This window comes from Pleurodeles waltl, chromosome 10 (assembly GCF_031143425.1).
Source record: "Pleurodeles waltl isolate 20211129_DDA chromosome 10, aPleWal1.hap1.20221129, whole genome shotgun sequence".
In the NCBI taxonomy this organism is placed as follows: domain Eukaryota; kingdom Metazoa; phylum Chordata; class Amphibia; order Caudata; family Salamandridae; genus Pleurodeles; species Pleurodeles waltl.
The window spans coordinates 218,798,397-218,814,826 of record NC_090449.1 but is presented as its reverse complement, the minus strand read 5'-3'; positions in this window follow the sequence as shown (position 1 = coordinate 218,814,826).

Below are 16,430 nucleotides of genomic sequence, written 5' to 3'. Positions count from 1 at the left end.
GGTTTCCGCCATGGTCGTAATTCAATTTTTTTTTACTGCTGGTCTGTTGGCTGTTTTACCGCCGCTTTAACACCGACCGCCAGGGTTGTAATGACCACCTAAGTCTTTTTGGCCCTGAGACTTCAGAAAACAGGAAGCAAGCTCAATCCAAGCCCTTGGAGAGCACTTCTCAGCAAAGACAGAGGGCAGCAGGGCAACAGCAGGGAAGCAGTCCTTCTCAGCAAAGCAGTCCAGATAAGTCCTTTGGGCAGCCAAGCAGTTCCTCTTCACAGGTTGCAGGTTCTGGCCCAGAAGTGTCTGAGTTAATGGGGTCAGGGACCCAGTTTATGTACCCAAAATGCCTTTGAAGTGGGGGAGACTTCAAAGAGTGGTTTTGAAGTGCATAAGGTCCCCTTTCAGTACAGATCTGTCTGCCAGGATCCCAGTAAGGGGTTTGGCAGTCCATTGTGTGAGGGCAGGCCACTATCCTTTGAAATGTAAGTATCAGGCCCTGAACCCTCCCAGCCCAGGAAGACCTTTTCAGTATACAGATGAGTGCAGGTGTCACTGAGTATCCTGTGTTTGTGGTTGTCTGGGTAAACTGCACAAGGGAGCTGTCAACCAGCCCAGCCGAGATGTGTATTAAAGACAGGGTGTAAGGCACAGATGGATTTTAGGTGCAGAGAAATGCTCACTTTCTAAAAGTGGCAATTCTAAAATAGTATTATAAATTCCAACCTCACCAAGAAGCAGGATTTTCTGTTACCATTCTGGCCATAGTAAATATGACCTGTTTACCCTTTTTGGTCAGAATCTACCACTCAAACAGTATATGAGTGTAACCCTAGTGTTATCCTATGAAAGGAGCAGGCCTCACAGTAGTTGAAAAACAATTTAGGAGTTTTCCACTACCAGGACATACAAACCACACATGTACATGTCCTGCCTTATACCTACATAGGCAGGCCTGAGACATGGTTAAGGGGCTACTTATATGGGTGGAACAAACAGTGCTGAAGGCACACTAGTAGCATTTAATTTACAGGCCCTAGACACATTTATTGCACTTTACTAGGGACTTACAAGTAAACCAAATATGCCAACTGGGAATGAACCAATGTTACCATGTTTAAGGGAGATAGCATATGCACTTTAGCACTGGTTAGCAGTGGTGACGTGTGCAGAGTCTTAAAACTAGCAAAAACAGTGTCTGAAAAGTGGAGGGAGGCAGGCAAAATTTGGGGGATGACCACCCTAAGGCTGTCAGGTCTAACAAATCATCACTCACAATCACACAATATATCACCACCCATTTGTGCAATAGTTAGTAGTTACCTCTTCCAACTCAAGCACGTGGCTGATACAAAATAGTTTCTCTTCTTTGATTGTAGCAACACATTGTAATTGGGCAATGGCACTGGCAGTCTTTTAGTCAATGATCTTCTGGGGCAGCCCAGCTAGATGATCTAAAAATTAAAAAGGATAGGCAATGGCATGTGAGGAAGGCAGGCATTGTCTCAAACGTTCTGAAGGGAATGTGGGGGCTTCTTTACTGCATAGGGATCCAACTCCAATCTAGTCATATATGTGACTATTATAAACAGTGGGGCAGCATAAGTCTGACACAAACAATATTCCACTAGCTATTTTATGCAAATAAATAAATAAAGAAAGAAGTTCAATGAGACATAATTAAAAAGTTCTATGGTGGCACTGGCATACTCAGTCTGGGAAGTAGAGTTCATCCTCAAATTCAGGTGGTTCACCTAGAAATTGGTCAACAAACAGACTTGAGTCTGACCAATCATCCTCGTCCTCCTCCAGTGGTGTTTCGGGAAGAGTGTAATCTGGTGGTATAAAATTCTGGTTAATTTTGATCATGGTTAATCTCTCCACGTTTGGAGATGGTAGATTGGCCCTTCTCATTGTAACAACTGCGCCAGCTGCACTGAACACACGTTCAGCAGACATACTGGCTACAAGACAAGCCAGATACTTTATTGCCACCCTGCTGAGCTGTGGCCATTGGCGCACCTTCCCATACCAATACACCAATGGGTTTTGCTCCGCATACTCCTCTTTTGGGTCATCCAGATGCTCCTGCAGCATCCTCTGAAGTGTCATTGGTGCTGAGTCCTACTAAACCTTTTTTTTGTCTTCACCGCTGCACTGGACCTAACAACTGCCACTTGAAACCAAGCCAATGCAGAGGTTGGATCTGATTCTCCTGATGCTGTTGTTGCCGGTGTTCTCGTTGCTGGTGTTGGCTGATATGAGACAAGACTGCCCTCTCTGGAAGTTGAAGTTGGCATCCCAGAACTGCGGAGTGAGACTCCAAATTCCAGCCGTTATTCTTCCGATTCTCTGGCTTGCTCAACAATCCACCTCTTGTATTTTGAATCACCCCCTTCAGAAAAAGGAATGAAAGCAGGAAGACATTCTTTGTAGTGTGGATCAAGTAGGGTGGCACAGATGTATTCTTTGGACTTGATAACCTTATTTTGCAGCCTTGCCTTACAAGTCAAGCGAAAGCTTAGGCTCTCAAACAAGGCATGAACTTCTGAGTTTTCATTCACACCTTCAAGTACAAACTTTTCAGACACCTCCTATAGCCGCTCCTGTAGCAGTTTCAATAATGGAATCGCTTGGCCCATTGTACTGTCCTCCTTGCTAACTTCCCATGTGAAAACCTCAAAAGGGAGCAGCATCTGTGTCAGGCATATGATTAGGCCCCTTTTGTCCGCATCCATGGTCATAGCTTTCCCAATTGCATTCCCTCCCCTTAGAATGACATAGTCATCATTCTATCTGTACTGTTCAAACAGACACTGCAACATATAATAGGTTGAGTTCCAACATGTTGGCACCTCTCATGTCAGGGCTTTAACTGGTACTCTGTTACCATGCTGAATAATCTTCAACCACTTCTGGGCTTTAAATGAATGGCTGAAATGAGTGTAGATTTGTCTGCATGTGGTCAGTATGTTGCTGACTATGCCTTCGTTTTTTAGAAAGTCTTGCACAACCAGGTTGTTGCAGTGCGCCAAACACAGAACCCTAAAATAGCCATTATCTGTCATAGCCTTGACTATGTTACTGCCATTGTCCATGGCAATAAATCTAATTCGGAGACCTCTGGGTCACAGCCATTCAGATACTGTGTTAGTAAGTTTGTCTAAGATGTTTGCAGCTGTATGTGATTTCTCCATGCCGAACGTGGATACTGCTGCACGCCGCCGAATGGTCAGGGCCAAGACCTGTAGGTGGCTGTTGCTTTACCCTGCAAAAGAGATCCACTGTGCAGTGATGCACTAGTAATCAGTAGCCTGACAACTAGTCCTCATGTCTGTTGCCAGGTGGACAGTTTGAACAACATTTTGCTGCAAAGCCTGTCCAACCATTTGCAGCACATTGTGATGCAGTGCTGGAACAGCAACTCTGGCAAAATAGGTCCAACTTGGAACCTTCCATTTCAGGCTGGTGCCTGCCACGAACCTTAAGAATCCCACTTCTTCCACAAAAGAGAAAGGGAGAGGGTCCAGCACTAACATTTTTGCCATCTTCTCATTGTACAAATGTGCTATTGGTTGGTTGTGGTCGTAGGGCCCCTTCTCCTTAAAAATACCCGTAATATTAGCTTGGATTTTCTTCTTTTCTGGAGCCATTGACGCAGGTGACTTTTGAGATATAGGTGGAGGTAGATTCAATGTGCACCGTGGTGCAGTCACTGCATGCCGGGGTGTCTCCATCTGACTCTGAGTCTTTCTGTGCTATTTTGAGGTCGCCGAGGCAGGTGATTATAGTGCACTGCTGGGGACAGGGCTGCTTTGTGTGAGGACTGCACCCTCTTCTTCCTCACCTTCCAACGTGATTTGACCAGTTGTAGCTGATGTTTCCCAGCTCTCCTCACCTTCACCACTGCAACCATGCTCAGTCATTTTTTTTAAGGTGCTCCTCCCACCAGATTGCATGATGTTTTTTCATATGGGTCATAAGACCTCCAGTACCATAAAGTGAGCCAGGCTTACTTCAACGGACGTTTGCATGGCAAAAGGAGCATATTGCAATATTCTCCTCCTGTTTGCTAATCATAAAAAAGTCCAAAACTGGGGAGGAGTACTTTCTTACTGGGCTACTGCCAATGCCTGGGGAATAACTAGAGGTAGCTGGGTATGTTGATTGCTTCTCTGCACTGCATACTTCTACTGAGGTACTGGTTGGTGCAGGTCGCTGCTGAGGGCCTTACAATTATGGGTGCTGGCAGTGCGCCTGTGCCACATCCCTCAGAGCACATTGGATAGTGCCAGCTTCCATAATGACTGGCTTATCATCATCCTCCTCACCACCATCCCCCTCCATGATTCTAAGGCTTTCTAGAACTTTTATTTTCCCTTACCTCTCCTGGCATCTCATGGACTCTGCCAGGGTCCTCTATATGTCTCTATCATCATCATCAGAAGTGTGGTGTTTGGAGAAAATGGTGGAGAAGTACCCTTCCTTTTTATTGCTGTAGATCAGGAAGCCATTGATTCTAAAAGAGGAGGTTCTTGCTCAGCACAAAGCTCGACCTCCTGTTCTGCTCCACCTTTGGGAAGATCTATTACTGTTGACTGTGGCTACTGTCCACTTTGCTCTGTTTCCTGAAACAATTGGGTACCAATTTGCGAAAGGGATAAATTCAATTCAACATCACTGCTTGCCCGTGTTGCCATGATAGTATTGGCTGCCTCACTGACAGACATTGTCTTGGGCTTAGGTTGGGGTGGTGCTGTAGATGCTGGAGTGCTGCTCCCTTGTTCCTCCCCAGAGGCCTGTGTGGCAGTCACACATCTCCCACAAAAGGTTGGGGTCGGCACACCACCGGTGGAAAGCTGTTTCTTCTCACTGACCAATTTCTTGGGAGCAACCTTCTTTGGGGCTATCTTAAAGCTCTCGCTTGTCAATGACACTAAGCTGCACAGGCGGAAGAGATTGGAGGACTAACTTTACCGGCCTTCTCTTTGGCAGTATTCCGGGTGATGTGACATCTCTTCTCTTGCACACCGAAAAGCAACCAAGCAGGAAAAACATGCTGTTCGTGAAAATAGCATTGTTGCAGGTTGAGTAGTACTTCAAATGCAATATTAGTGTGGTTGGTTACTAATGTAGTTAATACCAATTTAATCAAACATTGTAATGTCAAACCAAACAACCACACCATAGAATTGCATTTCAAATCAGGCAGCACAACATGCAGATATAACTCTTTGCTTTATCTTCATCTGTTTTAAAGGAGACACCTCTGGTAGTCAGAGAGAGGTGCGTGCAAAAATGGAATAATCCTTAAAAACCCTATGGAGGCAGGGTGGTCCAGGGGAAATGGAATAATCATTAAAAAATGATTTATGCTGCTGATTTGTCTTCGGTGCACCACATCCAGGGGGTTCAGAAGGAAATGGAATTATTGTACAACTAAAGGATCTAAATGCTGTAGTGCGGCTGTGCACCTTTTGGTGGATAGATGGATGGATGGATGGACAAATGGATCTAGATGGATGAATGGATCCAGGCAAAATGCAGAATTAAAAACAATTAAGTAAAAAAAAAAACTAAATAAAGATTCAAATAAAAATAAGAATTTTAAAAGTACGATTAAAAATAAAATAAAAAATTAAAATATAAAATTAAAAAGTAAAATAAAAACAAAAAAATAAGATAAAACAAAAAATGAAATAAAACATTAACTTAAAAAATAGAATAAAAATGTAAAAAAATAAAAAGGAATTTGAAATTAAAATCAAATATAAACTTAAAATAAACAAATGATCAGTAATTAATGCTGTTTGTGTGTGAGCCTATGGCAAAGACATGCTGGCTGGATACACAAAATGACTGCCAGTCACATGGTAAAAAACAACAGGGAGTCATGGCAAACAAAGAACACATGTAAACCTTTGGTAAAAGGACACTGGCTGGATTGACAAAATGCCCCCCAGCCACATGGTCAAGCAGCAACAACAAGGAGCAAGGAGGCATGAGGAACAAAGAAAAACCCATGCAAACCTATGGCAAAGACACACTGACTGGATGCTCAAAATGGCTGCCAGCCACATGGAAAAACAAAACCAAGGAGCAAGGAGGCATGGCAAACAAAGAACACATGCAAGGCTATGGCAAAGGGACACTGGCTGGATCAGCAAAATTGCCACCAGCTATGTGGTCAAAAAACAAAAACAAGGAGCAAGGAGGCATGGGAAACAAAGAAGAACCCTTGCAAGCCTATAGCAAAGACACACTGGCTGGATGCACAAAATGGCCACCAGCCCCATGGTCAAACAACAACTGCGAACAAGGAGGCATAGAGAACAAAGAACACATGCAAGCCTATGGACATAGACTACACAAAATAGCCCTTGGCCACACGGCATGGAGAGCAAAGACAAATGGTGGATGATGAGAAACAAACACACACACACACACAAAAATTAACTGAGCTACAAACATTTCACAACAACAGTACACATCCTCCTATGTCATTAAATCTTACCCCACAACATATACAATTTTTGCACAAACAAAATGAAATGCAAACAATAGCCAACTTTTTTAATTTAATCCAATGCCATCCTTGCACTAAATAAAGTTTTAAAAACATACACCACTGAAACATTTATTTCATGCACTGATAACTACTAGTACTGGGCCTTCTGGCCTGATGGCCCTTTAGAAATCTAGGCCATATAGTAAAATAATATTGCAAATGTTATAAACATTTATAAAAGGTACTGAGCTGTGCAGCAATTTTCCATTACAAAAGATGAAAAATCAATGAAATGCAAAATAAATATTAACTAGGCATATACATAAACTCCAGGCCACCCACAACAATAAATTTGTAAAATCAAATTAAAATGCTAATAAATACAGGTGCATGCCCAAGCAAACAAAAACACTATTATTCAACAGTTTTGGAACTTTTGTGATTTCACATAAACAAAGGACCTCATTATGAGTCTGGCCATCCAAGGACCACCAGACTCCCAGTGATGGTCGGACCGCCTCACTCCAGGGTGTCCAACCACCACAATATGACCCTGATAGTCAGACCACCAGGGGACCACCGTTCCTGCCAGTAACATAGTGTCATGGTGGCATGACAACGGGTGAAGTTGTGGTCAGCCACGGCGGCACTGAGTTCAATGCCACTGCACTGATCACGAGTCCTGCTTCCGCCTGCCTTTCCATGGCGGGCCCCTGCACTGTCCACCATCATTTTGTGGGCAGTGCAGGAGCCCCACTGCGCAGCACCCTCGGAATGCACACTGTCTGCTATTCTATGTAAATTTTGTGCTTACAGGTTCACAGCGGTATTGACTGACAGAAAAAGTAAATCTAGCATACAATGAGATATAGATTATAAAATGTAATGAGGTGTAGAATATAATAAGATATGCACCTTAAAGTGATAAACCAGGACAGGACCATCCATTATGTTGAGTGTGCTGTTCAGAGCGCAGGCACAAACCTGTACCTGCTCTCTGAACAGTGCTTTAGAGAAAGGCCGAATATCTATTCAAAGCATGAGGCTGCAACCCAGCCTGTATTTCAAAGGGGGTGCCACCTCCACAGCTCCTTTACCTCTGCAACTATATCTGTAAGCCACGAGTGCAAATGCAAAGTGCTCCCTCATTTGTGTGTGGCCATTTGCCCCCATGCGAATTTATGAATGCTGCCTTGTGGTTGCCCTGGTGAACAATGTTCATAGGCGAGATCCATACTACAGAATGGGCCGTACCAACATTGTGGCTCCTAATATAATACAAAAGTCACCGGGGCACAAGAGCGAGCAGAAATGCCCAATGCTTCCGAGTCGCACTTTATAATTTTTTAGAACCCCTAGTGCCATTCCAATGCCACATTAGCGTAATTCTTTTTAAGCTAATGTGGCGATAGAAGGCCATAAACGCAGCTCCATATTGGCAAAGTGTAACCCTTTGTGCTACATTATGCCTGCACCAGGCACAATGTGTGCAAAGGGGGCATTCCACTGTTAGGAGGGCCAAAAGAATGGCTCAGGAAATCTAACAGATTTCCTTGCACCATTATTTTTGTTCTGCACTTTTATCGCCTGCTCCGAGCAGGCATTAAAATGAAGCTTCCATTAGTTACAATGGGACTCTGGGTGCTTTGCAGGATTAGCGTTAGAATTTTTTACGCTAATCCTGCAAAGCACCGGACTAGCATCACAAATTCTCACACTAGTCCCCTAACTACCGCCATGTGTGCGCTGTATTTTGAATCCGACGCACACATGGTGGCGTTAGAGGGGCGCTGAGTGGCGCAAGAAAAATAGCGCTGCACTGTGTGCACCGCCGTTTTTCTTAAATATGCTCCCTCTCGTGTCCTCTATGGTTAGAGGTTATTGCCAATATCGCAAAGGCTGCTTGACTTAATCGGCTGATTTTTGTGTAGAGTATGAGTGCGCTAAAATGACACTTTTCTTCTCCCTCGATGTGCTTTCCAGCTCATGTGAGCTGGTCCCAAAGTGTCTCCCCCTGCAGAATCATAAATATGCTTCCTTCCTCAAGGAGTACGTGAGGAACTGCGAAGGGCACCGTACATCCTTCTGCTAATAGGATTTATAATTGTAGAAAACATTTATTGAATTTGCGGCGCATGTTCAACTCTCTTTCAAATTTGACGTGCTAACAGCTTTACATCTCGGAGGAATTTAAAGGGGATTAGGAGACTCGCAATAATGGTGTTAGGTTTGAAGAATGATTTTGCAAATATTTAGCTGTTTGTGTTTATTTTTTTCTTAATCTGCATGGAACTGTATTACATGCATTAAAAAAAGACTCACTGGGGATTTCAGTTTCCGCTTCACTAAGGCTTGGGTAGTTTTTGATGCAGATTTCTAACTAGGCCTGCTGAAAGGAGCTGACGCATTTATATTCTCTCAAAATGGAGCTGCAAAATGGAAAATCCTTTTAAAGCTGCAGTTGCAACATATGAGGTATGCCAACTGTATGAGGCTGTTCTAAAATGAGGCCACTGCTGTCTTAGGTCCTCCTATTGCATACAATTGGAGGTTAATGTGCATCGTTGTACAGTCGCTGCTGCGTGACTGAAGAACAGCTCTTGTGTTTCCTGAATCCATGCTTGAGCAGCTCGTCGAGTCCAGGAGGTTTTATTTGAAGTCTGGGATGTATAGTCGTTATTTTACACCGGAACAGACACGACTGCATGTCGCAGAATACAAAGGGCAGTCCTGCTTTGGGCTCTGGGATTTGTAGACGTGTTTATTCCAGTATAAAACATGACTATAAGTCCCAGTTTGCAAAGACACAAAACTGGCTTGGAGTAGCACATCGGGCATGGTCCTGGAAACTTGAGCCCAGTGGCCTAGTGTGAAATGATGGGGACCCACTGCAGAATGTTAGAAGGGCACCTGATTCTCTAGTCCCTCATAGATACACATAGGCTTTGGGCTGAACGGCCCCCCCCCTAAACGGTTAGTGTCCCCCCTGCGTCGCAGGGGGCTGCGGGGCCGGTGTTATGCCCCTGGGTACAGTGCGAGTGCTGTTAAAGCTGGTGTCGTTTGTGTCTGACAATTATAGTAGGCATAACAATTCTAAAAAATTCCTTCCACGCGCGTTTTAGGGGGCCGCAGTGGGCTTCCAATGTAGGGCCCGGAACGCTGGACCAATGGCACTTTTTCAAGAAAACCACTATGAAAATTAGCTCTATTTTGGTTCATTGTAGGTAAATGTATTTTATGGGATGTTTTGAAAACCTCTATGTTGAACAAACATGGCAATCCTGGAAGTACTGAAGAAATATTTTCTTACAAGTAGCATAAGATAATCAGCTGTGGCTAAAATACTGACTAGGCCCAGGAATGCCATTGAGATGGTTGAGGCATGCTGGAGGAAGGATATGGTGGAAAAGGGTGAGATGTGGCAGGTGTCCAGCATTACCACTATGTACATTCAGGGGTTTATTCACATGCCCCTTGCGTGTCACTTTTTGTGATGCACCGGTGGTGCATAGTGCAGGCCCATATCTACGAGCCACGCAAAGCCATTTTGCGTGGCTTTTCATGGCCTCGTACATATGGTGTAAGGCAACTCAGCGCAAGTTGCTGGTTGCCTTAGACTGCATCAAGGGGACGTTTCATGGGCATTGCTGCGGGTTTTTCAATGCGACACCCATGGGTTTTGATGCATTCCCAGATTTCCAAGGAACTTTAAACCTGAGAATGCCTCAAAACTGTACGCCTTTCCAGGGGAGGCACAATGAGAAATATATTTTGCCTCATTTTTTCCTCTTCTTGTGTGGGCTGCTTTCTGCAGCACACATACAGACAGGAAATTGCCTCAATGGATTGTTTTTGTGCAGGATGGTGTCCCTTGCACAAAAACAATCCTGCCAACAATGCAGACACTCTTGCACCATGGTGCAAGGGTGTCTGCGTTGAGGCTAAGCACTAAATTGTGCACCGGCGCTGGCTGAAAGGACAGAAATGCACCATTATCTTGTACATACAGTGCATTCCTGCCCTTCCAATTGGTTTAGGGCAGTGCAGCAAAAAGATTTGTGGCGCTGCTGTACGCCAGTTCATTGTTAATATGTCCCTCAGTGCTTAATTGTGCCAGTGGTTGCCCTTGGTGGACACCGACCCTCATTTTTGCTGACTGGGACTTCAAGAGAGTATTTGCATAAAGACAGAGCGATAGAACTACAGAATAGGGAAATAGAAAGAGGAAGACAGTGAGGAAGACAGTTGGGAAGACAGTGATAAAAAAGGGAAAACAGTGTTGAATTAGTACCTGGAAGAGTGAGAAAAGAGAGAAAAAAGGGGGAGGGTGGTCGAAGAAAGAGGCACAAGGTGGAATCAGAATACGAAGCCTTGGTGTTGTACAATTCCATCATTTGACAGCACCGGTTGCAGGCTAATTATAAAAAAAATGACCTCGTACTTATTTTCGTTTTTATTTGCTCGAATTAAAACTGATGAAGAGTAGTTTTATTTATTGCGAACAAATTTATCTCATGTTTTTATCCTGAAAACTCATAATTTTAAGGCCTGAAAGAAATGTCCATTAGACAGGAATGATCTCATGTAATTCTGGTAATTTTCCGTTACGTTTGGGCACATGGCACTCCCAAAATTACGGTATTATGCCATGTGTTGTAATGATGTGCCATTCGCAACAAAAAATTAGCACAAGTGTATGGGAACGAGGCCGTTTGTGGCACTTTTGTTTTCGAGTTGTTCTTTTATTTGTAAGCAGTAAACGCCTTCTTGAAAACAAAATGGTCATGAGTATGTATTTTGCATTGGAATATAGCATCAAATGCTGGTTTTGCAATTCACACAATTCTGCATAAATCGTCTAATTTTCCCGGTTTCTTGCATAATTATACAAAAGCGAATTATTCCCCATGGTAATTTTGGTATTCCTATTGTATAATTTTGGCAATTAGTCCCGGCATGGGAAGTGATGCTAGCCATAAAGCCAGAACCAGACGAACCGAACGTGTTAAACTTGAGATGGGGTCACCTGACTGCTACACCTGTTGACATAAAAACTACTGGAAGGCAATGTAATGATGTTTCTCATACAACTGATTAAAAAACAGAGTAATTTATTTTACATTTTAAAACAAATATTGACCTAAACATATTTTAAAGCGGCTACCCCTCCATAAAAAAATCGGAAAAAACTATGCCATATTCAGAATGAATCGAAGCAAGGTTTCATCCAGTTCAAACCACAGTCAGTACCGATCGTATATTCGCTACATTAGCGTCATTTTTTTGACGCTAATGTGGCGTTAGAAGGGGAAAAACGCTGCGCCTAAGTATCCAGAACGAGGAGTTTCCCCTACAGGAAGGTGTACCTTTCATAGGGAGGTATACTTTCTAGTCCTACTGCGAGAAAGTGCCAGTGCGACAAAGGACTTATACAGTTTACCTGTGGTCTGTTTGCCTGAAGCCTAAGTGGCTGCCTGCATGAGGCCTAGAGGACTAGATATATATATTTTTTTAACAAAAAGGAGAAGCGAAAAAGAATGACAAACGATTTGTGTGGTTCGTTGTTCTTGGTGTTTTGTTGAGGTGTGGAAAGTAAAAGCCCCTGAATGTTTTACACACTGCTTCCTGCTTGCTGTTGATGGCAGGGCCCAAGTTTCATGGTGTTCTGTACTGAAGCATTTAGGAAATGCTCTGTATCCCGGTGTGGGGCCCAAAGCGCATTTTCTGAGGGGCAGCAATGTAGCACGTCAGACCACGAAGGAGTGAATGGTTGGTAGAGGGCTGTATTTGTGGTAATCGTACGTAGGAAGCAGTTTGGTGTCATGTGGGAGTGATCAAATAGGTGCTCTTCACTTGTCTTTAGGCTTAGTGCCAGAAGTGAGATTGTTTGGCACCCAAACATCAACAAACACCATCTTTATAAATAACTTAAACCACAGGGGTGTTAAACACTGAAATGATCATCCCAAGTCACCTGTCAACATGCATGATGGGCTGCAGTTCGTAGGCAACCACATATTTACTGCAAAGCCTATATAACTCATTTTGCAGTTTTGGTTTTTTACATAGACGTACCTAGCAGGATTTCTAGCACAGCCCTCATGTAATACGCAATCATATCCGTCAAGGCTTCAACATTAATCAGCCAGCGAGTCAATACAATGAATTCCTTTCAACTGTGACAGATCCTGTGTTATAGAATTTATCAATTAAACTCATTTCTTTCCGGAGGTGCAGTGCATAGCCAACTTTAATAAAACAAAAATATAGCAAAGAAAGCAATTTTGTTTACTATGGAGAAACGGAAAATTAAATGCTGGCTTTGACAATTTGGGGACTTGAGGAATCCTGTTGCAGTGGTACATTTTGTACACTTTGCAGTACCAACCTGCCATGCTTGCATCACAATTCTGTATTATATGTTGATATGTAATTCTATCCGAGGAAGGGCAGATGTACAGGATTTTTGTTAACAAGTATTTTTATTAGAGTTTTTAACAAAGTACAACATACATTGTGACTGGTCTGGTATTCCAGAATATCTGTAGGAGCAACGTCAGAACTTATCGTGTGTCAAAATGAAGTAATAAGGGTGGGAAGGAATTGCAGCTGGGGACCAGGGCTCCAATGGAAGTGAGACGATCAGTCGCAGAGGACATAATGTTGATAGGGCTGAACTGCTCAGACAGTGATAAAAGTAAGATAAAATGAAGTTGGGGCCCCACGGGGGGAGGGGGGTAGGTGGGGGGGTGAACCGCATCAGTGGATGCTCAACAGGGCTGAGGGGAGGGAAATAGTAGAGAGATATGGCCTGTGGCTTAAGTGGGCAGGGTGCCATCTTGGATGAGAGCGAGGAAATAGTAGAGGAGGGTATCCCACGCAGGGAAACTGGGTCTTTTGGGGATGTGATGAACTTTGTCAAAATGCAATGACTCATTCTTGGCTCTGCCCCATTGCTGTACAGCCCATTGCTGTTCCGATGGCAGCTCAGGAGGCTGGGGAGAGCGCCAGTTAAGGGTGATGGCACATTTGGCGGAAAACTTACGAGGTTTGCCCTAACTGCCACATGTTTTCCATGTTTAAAAATGCGGATGGTGCAGGCCTCCTAGTTTGCTATTTCTGAAAATTCCATCACCTCGCAAATATGGTGTGAATTGCCCGCCAGTAATAGGAGAGGGTGGGACTGGATGACACATATGTTGGAGGTCCACTGAGAACTCCCAGCAGCACAGGCATCCCAGATGTCCTGTGGGGAGAGAAACGATTACGCTGGTGTAGTGTGGCGTATGCCCTATGAAGTATATTGAATCAAAAGGTCTGAACCCTGGCACTGCAGGAGACCTTGTGCAGGTATTTGAGTGGTCTGTCCCATTCAGAGTCATGAAACCCGTAATCTATATCTGTGTCCCATATGTCCATGAGTGACACAAGTGGAGCCCCTATGTGATCCATCATAGCTCTATTAAGCCATGTAATAAGGCTACTTCCCAATCTCATGGTTAATAAAGTCTGTATAACGGAGTGTGCAATGGGCGCAGTGCCTACTATGGACCATTGAGTGCGGAGGGCTTGCCATATCTGATGATGCCATAGGAATTGATACTTGGGGGGGCAAAGTCAGCTATAAGGAGGTTGATGGTTAGAAGTTTGTCATTTATGAGCAGGTCGCCAACAGTGATAAGGGAGCAGGCATGCCAAGTCGTAAGGTGAGCGAGTGCCAGGAGCTGACAGGGGACCCTGCAGAAGAAAGGCTGGGACATACAGGACCACGTGGAGTGTAAGGGCCAATGTCCACCAAACGCATTTGTGTGCCATGGTGAGCAATTGAGGTGGGAGTCTGCGAAAGTGGGCCTCCTTAAGGGGCAGAAGGCTCTGGAAGTCTGTGAGGGTGAAAGTCCCCGAGCCTGTATGGGTCTCCTTCATATTATGCTGTGCCAGCCACCGTTAGTGCCACTGAAGTTGGGCTGCTAGATAATAAACCTCAAATGAAGGCATGCCTAGACCACCCTTCTTTACAGGTAGCTGCAGTTTGCGTAGAGTTATGCAGTGGCGCTTCTTGCTCCAGATGGGCGCGCAAAGTAGAGCGTCTGAATCATAAAAAACGGTTCGGGGAAGGACAACAGTAAGTTGGTGAAGGAGGCAGGGAGCATGATCATTTTGGAAATGCTATTCAGCTGGTAAAGACTGCCCTTCCTCAACTGCCCTGGGGAGAGTCCTCACTTGGCCACCCTTCCCCTCTCCACCAGAAAACCTGCTGTTTACACCCTACCCAGATTAGTGTAGTTGGCGAGCGCGTCTGAGGGCGTCACTGAGTGAAGAAAGACTTTTAGCTGGCTAGATGTACAGGATTTACCTGAAATTTGGTGAACGTATTAACACTTTCCTCACTTTGCTCACTTCACTTCTGAAAGGAGGGTGATGAAAATGTAGTTCAAAAGCGAGCAGAAATAAGTGCTGTAAACTAGGTTGGTAAAATTGAACCACCCTGCAATGATGTGCAATAATATTTGCTCCAGGAGTCGTGGTATGAAGTGACATGGTGGTGACGGTACTAGTACAAGCAGATATTGGCCCTTATTTTAAATTTGGCATACTGCCTGTCAAAATTCATAATTTGAATCTCCTCATTGTTATCTGATTTTCTTGCTGCTTCACTACTGTGCCCTTCCTACCACTTATATTTTTCCTTCATTACCATCAGTACTTACTGTTTCAATGCTACCCCAAACTTTGGAGGCTTGTTTGTTAAGGTCTGCAAGTAACTCACAAGTGGATTCATTGCAATGTCATGAAGGTTCACACTTTCCTGTTTTTTGACCCAAAGGAGAGTCCCAATAAAGTATTTATCTTGCCCATTGTACCCACATAACTCTTAAAATACACTCAGTTATTCATGGGGGGCAGTCATTTCAATTTAGGGTCCCAAAATGTTTCTACACTGAAAGAGGTCTTCCACTGTATCCACTAATTTGGCTCTAATGCCTGTAGAAAGTGAGGTAGCACCAAACGTCAATATTAACATCTAAAACAAAAGAGCATTATCTGTTCTCTGTGAATGGGAACCTCTTTGAGTCTTAAATCTGGCTCAGTGATAGCAAATTGAGACCTACATATTCAGTCTGCAATAAATGTAGAGCAGCTCAGGGACGTTCAATGCAAAAACCAATGGCAAGTGGATATCTATACCAAACCCTTAACCCAAGTTTGAATCAGAATACAATTAATAATTCCAATTGGCCTTTTATTAAACTTTTCTGAAAAGATTTGCACTGCTCATAAAGAATACATTGTTACCTAACACAAATTTGCCTTTTTGAGAACTTGTTTTGACTTGAATGACATGCAATGCAGATCATCCTCGACCTATGTTCATCCTGAGTAGGTTTACCTCTGTTTCTGTATGACCTCTTACTGAGAGGAGAGTTTGAAGGACAGCAACCTCCACCAGGAGACTGATTCTTCGGAGACAGGCTAGCAAGAGTGTGGAGCACTCATCTTGACCCATGGTGACAACAAAATTAGCTCACAGTGACTAATGAGCGACAAAGATTCATTACGATACCATGGTCCATTTTAGCACAGTCTTACTGACAAGTTGAGAACAAGGAATTTTGATGGAGAGTGGGATATTTCGCCAAACACATTTTCAGGCTTTACTACCCCAGAGAGAGGGTTGTCCAGTATAAGGGAATCTCTGATTGGATACACATGTGACAAATCAGAGGCAGTCTTTATCCATAAAATGCACATTCAATTGATTTACTGCAGATTCACGCTCTTCACTGTTTCACATTTTCCTGGACAGCACATCACGCACTTGCACATTACCAACTTTCCTGTCCCCTCAGCTCTTCATATTGCTATCAATATAAATGAAACCTTTAAACATATAGGGGCAGATTTAGGAACCACTAGTGCCTCCTTGTGCCAC